This window comes from Ictalurus punctatus, unplaced genomic scaffold, assembly GCF_001660625.3.
Source record: "Ictalurus punctatus breed USDA103 unplaced genomic scaffold, Coco_2.0 Super-Scaffold_100074, whole genome shotgun sequence".
Lineage (NCBI taxonomy): Eukaryota > Metazoa > Chordata > Actinopteri > Siluriformes > Ictaluridae > Ictalurus > Ictalurus punctatus.
In genome coordinates, this window is record NW_026521093.1 from 369,128 (window position 1) to 376,304 (window position 7,177).

Sequence of the window (7,177 nt, forward strand, 5' to 3'; positions counted from 1 at the left end):
AGAATGGCTACAGTAACGATAATTCTTTTTATAATTCAACTATGATGAGCAGAAAAGCATCTGGCAACATCATCAAGACAAATAAGGTGGATAAGCTACAACCAAATTAGGTTCCACTCCTCTCTGTCAGCCAAGAACAGGAAACTACTGAAACTGGACAGGTTAAGATTGGAAAAACTTTGCCTGATCTGATAAATCTTGATTTCTGGCATCAGCAGTATTAACCTAAATTGCATCAACAGTCCAAGCTGCATGCTGCTGGTGGTATAATGGTGTGGGGAATGTTTGCTTTCAATTATGTCATGCCATCATGTTAAAATGGACCAGCATCTTGAACACCATGTGAAATCCATACCATGAGGAACTGAAGCTGTTCTGATTGCAAAGGTAGTCCTACCCAGTATTAGTAAGGTGTTCCTATTAAAGTGGGTGGTGAGTGTATATACAGAAGCAAGAAAATTTTGCGCTCCCGGTGATTTCAGTAATGCAAAATTTATGTAAAATACTACTAACGAACCCTGTGTGCGTATGCGTGTGTGTGGGTGGGTGTGTGTGTCTGCCTCCTTTCTTTATCCACAGCTGATGTTCAACCACACCCCCTTTGCCACAAGTATTTTTCCTAAAAGTGTTTGTAGTAGGCCAAATCACTTTAGCCAACATTAATTTTTTATACAAATTCTTTCTCTCTCTCTCCCTCTCTTTTTTTTTTTTTTACTTATAAATCAATCAAAATTAATTTCATTTCTAAAAATAGAAAGAACATTTCACAACCACCCAGAGTAGGCCACCAAAAGTCATTGGCTGTATAAGAAGGCTATTAGTCAATGAGGCTCTAACAAATGATCAGAACTTTATCAGTGTAAATCCTACACTTAATAGCATTCAAAACAGTGTTACTATGAATGCAGACTTTAATACGCTGAAAAAGACACACTATTAACATCACATAAAAGCATATATATAAAATTTGTTTCACTTTTGACGTTTCCCTACATTCTTTTGAATGTCCATGGAATAAAATAAAATATCAGATGCCATGAGTGTACCTTCTGCCATCATTCACATATTTGAATGACCATGTCATACGAAACAATGTGATAACATGAAATTGAAAATGTTACCTTATATGGCCATGGGCATTATTTTGACTCAGGACAGCTGTCACTTGCTGCTATGTTGATGTACAGAACAACGCTTCGCCTTCATGTTGAGAGGAGGCTAATGGTCGAGTGGCAGGAATTTGACCAATAGTTGTTGCAAGCCTTTCATAATCGAACAATTGGTGTGCAAGAAGGCAGTAATTACAGAGAGGGGTTAAAGTAATGCAAACATGCACACACGTTGCAGTATTAGACCATGCACACAATAATAATGCTAAAGCTGAATCCCGGACATTTTTTCAAATTTAGATGCTTTTTTAAGGTCTGAAAAAGAGCACATGTCCAGGAAAAAGAAGACGTATGGTCACCCTAACAAAAACATTTCAGAGAACAATTTGTGTTAATTCCTACCAAAATAACTTTGTAAAGTATAGCCTGGAACAATGTGCTGATGTTGCAGGGAGGCCAGGCATTTCCAGGACCACTGCCATGTGATGGAGGTGGGGGTGTTGGTCTGGATCCCTGACACATCACAGGCCACCCCCAATTGAGCCAGGATGTACTGTATACCGTGAATATTCGAGGGTGTACATACCATGCATTGGTGGATTCAGGCTGTAACCAGACCTCAATTCACCAATGACTGGTTCTTAGTGAGGCATTGGGGAAGAGGACTAGAGGTGGCAGTTAGTCCTCACCTCACCCATGTTCCCTGTGTAGAACTTCTTCCTCTGTTATCCCTTGAATTTATTGCGTAACCATGTTCATGCGTTTGTCATTTTCCCTGATAGATTAAAGGCTTATTTAAGTTGCCTGTTTTTCTTCCTTAGTTGCTGGAGCATTCATTCAAGTCAAGTCACATTTTTGTTTGGTTCTCTAATATTTGTTACTGCTTTGGTTTATGCACTATGTTTTAATAATTTAGTAGTTTTTCTTATTAAAACTAGAAAATAAAGCCTAAGTTTCAGATAGTCCTGGTACCTAGTGTTTCTAGTCCTCATGTATGTTTCCTGAGTTTGTTTCCCTGAGTCTGTTTGTAATAAAGGAAGTTCTGCACATACATCCGAGTTCTCCTTTTGTGACAATATCGAGTGACACTCAAACCCAGGAAGAAATTACCCAATTGTTAGTTTCGAAGAGCCATCGGGAATTGTTATTTCAGGGGACTCACCATAATCCAATGATTTGGCACCCAGGTCAGGAAAAAACACTGAATCATCTCATGGCCCACTTCTATTGGCCGGGCATACATGGCAATGTTCGCATATGGTGCGCAGCATATTGTGAATGTCAGCTAATAAATCCGCCGGCTACCCCCAAAAGCGCCATTGCACCCACTTCCATTAATCAAGGTCCCGTTTGAAAGGATTGGCATGGACCTCGTTGGGCCATTATTGAACTGCACAAGGGCATCGCTTTGTGTTAGTTCTAGTGGCCTATGGAACACGATACCCAGAAACAGTGCCTCTCTGGAATATCTCCATATGTAATCTTGCGTAGGAACGATTCTGTGTTGGGATCCCAAAAGAGATCCTGACTGAACAGGGCACATCTTTCATGTCATCAACACTATGTGAGCTTTATGACTTGTTGGGGTTTAAATTGATTCACACCAGCATTTATCATCTGTGAATGGATGGGCTGGTCAAACAGTTTAATCAAATACTTAAAAACATGATTCATAGGTTTGTTCACAACAATGCACAGAATTGGGATAAGTAACTAGAGCACCTTTTATTTGCAATGTGAGGGTCCTGCAAGCCTCCACAGGGTTTTCTCTCTTCGAGTTATTCTACTGGCAGAAGCCTCGCGACATGCCCGATGTCATTTGGGATAATTGGGAGGAAAAGTAAAAATGAAATTCAATGTTTTTGAACGGAGAGCAAAACTCCACACTTTAAGTCACATAATGCAGAACATGATGCAGGCTATTTGACGGTACCTCGAATAGTGAAGGCTACAACAGGGGGGAGAGCGTTCGCTTATAGAACCCCACAGTTATGGAACAGTCTTCCTATTAGTGTTCGGGACTCAGACACAGTCTCAGTGTTTAAGTCTAGGCTTAAAATGTATTTGTTTACTCAAGCCTACCCTGACTAGACTTTCTATTATACTAATTCCCAGTCCTAATAATCTTTTCTCTCCCTCTCTCCTTCTGCCAAGGCACACACGATTTTATGGAGATACTAGAGATCCAGATCCTTTCTGCCTCTGGATGGAGCTCAAATCTTCTCCAATTCCAGACTGCTGGGACTACGGCTGCTCCTAAGGCCATACAGACTTCATATAAATCCATAATGAACTTTTTCACACTATCTGTTGTACCCAGATGAGGATGGGTTCCCTTCTGAGTCAGGTTCCTTTCAAGGTTTCTTCCTCTTAAAACATCTTAGGGAGTTTTTCCTTGCCACCGTCGCCACTCAGTGGCTTGCTCAGTTGGGATAAATTCGCACCTTTAATATCTGTATACCATGTTGATATTTCTGTAAAGCTGCTTTGAGACAATGTCTATTGTAAAAAGCACTATACAAATAAAATTGAATTGAATTGAACAGAACATAACACAGGAGAATTTGCTACAGGTGCAAGAATGTCAATTCCGGTTGTATAACAGGGGTACTTGGCTATTAGAGTTTGCACCGGGAGATAAAGTGCTCATCTTGCTACCCATGTCAAGCTCGAAATTACTTGCCAAGAGGCAAGGGCCCTGTGAGGTCAGACAGAGAGTTGGTGATGTCGACTATGAGGTAAGGCATATGGATAGAACTGGGGTACAGCAAGTGTATCACCCTAACCTCCTTAAACCATAAAGGGAGGCAGTTCCTGTGGCTTTGTCGACAATTGTTCCAGACAGGGAGGAGCTAGGACCAGAGCTGAATCTAAAAACGGTGGCTCAATCCACCTCAATCTCAATCATGGACGTTAATAAATTGCAGGTAAAGTTTTCTGACATGTTCTTGCCTCTGCCCAGTCTTATAGAGCACCACATAGAGATGACCCGAGGGGTGGTGTTATGCAGTCATATGCAACCCACTGGAACTGGAACAGCCCGGTGGTTTTTGTGCCCAAAACGGACGGGACGATCAGTTTCTGTGTGTTTTGTATGTCTTGTCTGCTGACATTATTATCGACTGTGTCTCCTGTGTCTCTGTAGTGCTACCAGTCAGCAGGCTAGTGCTAGCACAGGTAGCCTCGAAGCGTGCATAGAAAGTATTCAGCTTACTCGCCCATAGAAGAGTCAACTTTCACTGTGGTGGTGGATTTGCCTCCAAAGGTGCTGATTGTCCTAAGTCTCTGCCACATGCGTCAGAAGTCATTGAGTTGGAAATGAGACTGCACCCTCTCCTTGTACCAGAGATTAGCAGCTTTCACTGCACATTGGAGAACATTGCATGCTGCTGTAGACTTGCTCATGTTCCCGAACTTTAGCCCTGCACTGTACATGGGTGCACATTCACTATGGCTCAACATTCACTATGGCTCAGATCATAATATCCACTCATGGTTTATGATTTGAGAAAGTCCTTACTGTGACAGTATATGTTGTATCCTCAAGTAGCATGCTAACAAAGCTAATTGCTACATCCTTAAACTCACTGACATCACAGGGCTCACAGGGCAGATAGAATGGATGGCACATCATAGTCAGATGTTTAAGGTGAGGCGAGCAGGAACGTGACAGAGTGGTAAAGTTCCTGGAGTTGTTCCATTTGTTGTTGACCATGAAACAAACCCTTCCACCTCTGAATTTACCGGCCTTCACTGTTCTGTCCATCCATAGAATGGAGAAGTTATTGGATGGCGTTACAGCTGTGTAGATTACCAAGGGGGTCATCCATGTTTCAGACAGTCAGAGTGTGTTACAGTTTTTGATGTCCTGTTGGAATCTTATCCTGGCTTTGAGATCGCCCATATTATTCTCAAAGACTGGACATTAGCGAGCAGAATACTGGGCAGGGAAGGACTGTGTGCCTTGTTCCTCAGCCTGTTGTGAACCCCAGCACATTTCTCTTTGTGTTTCTTTTTTCCATCGCCTCCAGGGAGGACTAGCATGGCCATTGCTAACCTCTATGCTGCGTAGTATGTCAGATGGTCACAATGGGTTGGTGCATAAAACGTCGTGAAATAGTGGAGGATTCAGTGTTCTGCTGTTATAAGTGATCAGTGCAGAAGTTTTGTGTGAAAAGGAGAGAGTAGAAGTAGGTAGAAAAGTAAATAAAAGCACAGTTTAAGTGGAGCGCCCAAGACAGAGCCTGGACATGGAACCGCTGTCTTGGATAGTGTGACCGTTTAAATAATGGCTGCCAGTTCCAGTGGAACATGATAAATGTCACTAAAGTCACTAAACATCACAGCACCCTCTCTATTGTCCACTGAGTAAATTGCATGCTATCAATCCATAAGAAATAATCCAGTTACCAAGAATATCACCACAAAAATAAATAAAATGATCATATTTACTCAAAACATAAATATCTGTGACCAAACATTTAGGATGTCACAATTTTCTTTTGAAAAATAAGTTTTGTGTAGTCGACAAATGTCTGCTTGTATTTCAAGCAAATAGCCAAATATTTTAGTATTTTTCCTTTGTGAGCCAGACTGAGACCGATTCTAAACCGATTTTATAAAAGTGTCCATCTCTCAAAGCCACATTGAATAACCAAATCCCTTTCTTATACTCTACACCATAATAGCATTCAGAAGCACAATTTTACATTTACATTTACATTTATTCACTTAGCAGACGCTTTTATCCAAAGCGACTTACAAATGAGAAAAGTACAAGCAAAGCGATATCTCAAGCAGAGTTCTCAAGTTCTCTGCTTCTCTGCTTGTAAGAACTGCTTGAGAACAATACAAGTTCTCTGCTCGTTCTGCTGTATCCATTTTTTTCATAAATCAGCTGAAAAGAACAACACAGAAAAATGGTGAACAAGTGATATGAGTATATTTGTATATTACACAAAATATCCACACGTGTCCTCTGCAATCTTTGGACAAACAGACTCTACCTCTTGATTTATAGGGCACGTTCACTGCAATTTTCCATTGATACAATGGCTAACTTTACAGATCAGGACCAACCAAAGAGACACCATCAGAATGTAACTATAAATCTTCTCTATGTACTTTCTTCTCTGTTGACATGACAATGTAATTAGTACAGGCATTCTTTAGCCCTTGTTTACTTTGTCTATTTATAGCCTGCTATTTCTTTGTTTCTTCACACAATCTTATTGTGCATTTCTAGCAGTCAATACCTGTTTTCTAGTTACAGATTTTGGTGTATTATTTCCTTATTTTGACCCTTGCCTGTTTTCCCAGTATTGTGATCATGGATGGATCATGCTACTTTGTTGCTGTCTGCCTCGTCAACATTGATGAATTGCTCATGTTAGGAGAGCAGAGGCCTGAACCTGAGGCCATATCAGCCTGTACCAGTCCGAGCATGGTTATCACTGAATATAACTCTTGACCAGTCATTGACATCATTGGAACAAATGTAACAAATCAGATGGCAGCAGCACAGTGCAAAAAAAGCATGCAAATACAGGTCAAGAGCTTCTGATAATGTTCACATCAAACATCCGAATGAAGAAAAAGCGTGATCTCTGTGACTTTGATAGTGGCATGATTGTAGGTGTCAGATGAGTTGTTTTGAGTATTTCAGAAACTGCTGAGCTCCTGGGATTTTCACACTCACAACAGTCTCTAGAGTTTATGGTGTGAAAAACAAAACTAAATGATTGAGTGACAGTTCTGTGTATGGAAATGCCTTGATGAAAATAGAGGTCAGAGGAAAATGGCCAAATTAGTTTGAGCTAAATCATATAATAACTCATATATTCACTCTTCACAACCACGGTGAGCTGAAAAGCATCTCAGCATTCACAAAACATCTAACCTTGAGTTGGATGTGCTACAACAGCAGAAGAACACATGTCAGCCAAGAACAAGAATCTGAGCACAGGCTCACCCAAAATGGACAGCTGAAGATTAGGAAAAAAAAATCACCTGGTCTTTTTCCAGTCTTCAACTGTCCAGTTTCTGAATGTTGTTGCAAATTTTTAATT